The sequence below is a fragment of the Juglans regia genome, chromosome 11, assembly GCF_001411555.2.
Source record: "Juglans regia cultivar Chandler chromosome 11, Walnut 2.0, whole genome shotgun sequence".
Classification (NCBI taxonomy): Eukaryota; Viridiplantae; Streptophyta; class Magnoliopsida; order Fagales; family Juglandaceae; genus Juglans; species Juglans regia.
The window spans coordinates 11,714,770-11,717,916 of record NC_049911.1 but is presented as its reverse complement, the minus strand read 5'-3'; positions in this window follow the sequence as shown (position 1 = coordinate 11,717,916).

Genomic DNA, 3,147 nt, shown 5'->3' with positions numbered 1-3,147 from the left:
TCTTTCAATAATCACATTAACCATACGGAGCCGTTTGCACAGTCTAATGCCATCCATAATTGCTTTCACTTCAGTGCCATTATTCGTACCAACCCCATAATGAGCAGAAAAAGCCCCTTTAACCTAACCATTCCAATCTCTAATAATGCCACCCCCTCCCGAGTTACCAGGATTTCCTCTACAACTCCTGTTGCAATTAAGCTTCACCCATCCCGTAGGAGGCCTAGACCATTTAACAATTTTACCAGGTCTCATAGAAATGCGAGGCCTCTCTAAATTAAATTCTTCCAAAATCTTCAAATCGTGCATGTATAAATTACTAACTGAGTTGATATTATTCGCCAAAGATTTGATCCACACCCGAGCACTTCTCCAAACAATCACAGCCGAATCATACTTCCCATCCATTCTAGCCTTACATCTTCTCTTCCAAAGGCACCAAGTGATGATACAAGGAATTAAACCAACAAGAGTACCTTTAAAAGAGGATTTTTTTTGCATAAGAAAACTAGACAGCTACTCTATTTTCCCCCGGTAAACTGCACCTACAAGGAATACCCAAAGCAATACTAGCATACAACCAAACCTTAAGAGCCACAGCCCCCATAGAAAAAATATGGTCGATATCTTCCATACACCTCCGATCACAACAATCACACGCAGAGGCAAGAGACACACCTTTACTTTGAACCCTAACGTCCACTGGCAAACAATCCATCCAAATTTTCCACAAGCATATAGAAATTTTGTTTAGGAAGAAGCTGGTGCCAGAACCAATCTTGCCATGGTAATTCCTGGCCTCTTTTTCTCACCACCTCCCAAGATGTACGAGTAGAAAACCTGCCATCAGTGGAAGGTTTCCACACAAACAAATCCGGACCATGAGTACCATCAATCGGCATCTGTAGAATTTCCTCAACAACCTCCTTACTAACCAACTCCCTAAGAATGTCCTCATCCCAAAACTTATTTGACCAACAATCTTGAAGACGCAGTCTGTTATTAATAACATCTTCCACCCGTATCGAAAGGGGACCCAATGCCAACCATCTATCAAACCAAAACGAAGCATTATCACCATGCACCAGGACATTCACATTATCCATAACTTCCGGCAGCATCTTTAAAATCGATCTCCAGAATCTAGAATCAGTCGGTCTCGACTTGTAAGTAGAAAAATGGCCATGACAAAGGTATTTGGCATGAAAAAAATCAGACCAAAGATTGTTGGAAGATAAAATACGGAAGGCAAACTTCATATGGAGTGATTTTTGAACCTCTTTAAGGTCTTTCACGCCCAACCCTCCTTCCCTAGTAGGCAAACAAATCTTACTCCACGACCTCCAATGATGTTTTCTTTTACCATCATTCTCTCCCCAAAAAAAATTAGCTAACAAAGCTTGAATACGAGACAATGATATGGAAGGCACATTCATCATAGACAATAAGTGGATAGGCATACTATTTAAAACATGCTTCACTAAAATCAGTCAACCACCCGGCGATACTAGTTTAAACTTCCAACCTGCAACTTTTTTCCTGACTTTATCAATTAACGGTTCAATAACCTGGGTTGTCAATCTACCAGAAACCAACGGCACACCCAAATAGGTAACAGGAAACTTACCTACTTTAAAGCCCATAAGACTCAACAAGCTCCTTTTCCTTGAAGTCGAGATCAACTTAGATAGGAAAAGAGCATATTTGTCCCTGCTAATTTGTTGACTAGACCACCTCTCATAAATATCAATTTTATGCATTAGATTTTTAATAGATCTCTCACCCCCATTAGCAAAAATAAGGATGTCATCAACATAAAGTAAGTGAGAAACCAAGGGAGCACCAATATGATGACTAAATTTGCCAATCTGACCTTCCTCAAAATTGTTTCTGAGAAGCCTCGTCAACACTTCTTCCATGAGGATGAAAAGATAAGGAGAAAGAGGATCCCCTTGACGAAGACCCCTAGCAAACTGAAAATAATCTTTGAAGGTACCATTCATCGTAACAGAAAACCATTGAGACTGCACACAATTAGCAATAATTTGGCAAACATTTTCAAAAAAACCAAAAGCTCGGATCACATGCATTAAAAAATCCCAATTCACCCTATCATATGCCTTGGCCATGTCAAGTTTTATCAAAACATTACCACCAATAGTTTTTTTATGCAGTGACTGAACCATCTCCTGGGCAAGAGTAATATTCTCAAAAATACTACGCCCAAGAATAAATGCACCTTATTCATGAGAGACCAAACTATCAAGAATAGAGTTAAGACGATTCACAATAATCTTTGAAAAGATTTTATAAGCCATAGAACACAAACTAATAGGATGAAATTTATAAAAAATGGAAGGTTCAGGAACTTTCGAAATAAGAACAATAAAAGAGGAGGAATAAAACCTGGATAGAGGAGCACCCCTGAAAAACTCTCTAGCAGCCTCCACCACTTGCTTTTTGATAAAATCCCAGCAAGACGTATAAAAACCCGATCCAAAACCATCTAGCCCAAGACTACTATTCTTTGGGATAGAAAAAATAGCTTGCTTCACTTCCAGTTCAGAAGGTGCTGCGCATAACTAGCGATTCTCTTCATCCAAAATTTTCTTCTCAATAATCCTCGACAAATCACAATGTTCCACCGCAGAAGTATTGGAAAGGAAATTACGAAAAAGAACCACAGCCTCCTCATGAACCTCTTCAACAGTATTCAAAACTCTCTCATCTACAAGGACCATTTTATTAATATGTCCCTTAGTGCGCCTTTGGTTGATAATCGAATGAAAATACTTCGAGCTTTGATCTCCCTCAATCAACCATTTTTTTTAGCAATTTGGCCTAGGCGAGAAGCTTCCCTTTTATCCCATATATCAATCTCGGTCTTAGTAGCCACAAACTCATCCTCAAGCTCCTAAGAAAAACCATATTGAAGTTGGTTTTCTACTAAATCTAACCTCTCTTCCAGTGCACGAATATTGACATCCACCCTACCAAATACATTTTTATTCCAAGCACGAAGCGCTAGCTTGGTTCTTTTCAAACGAATAGAAAGCTTAAGAAGCCTAGATGCAGCATCCTATTTATTCCAAGCTTCCTTCACACACATTAAAAACCCACCATGTAAACCCCACATATTCAGAAAAC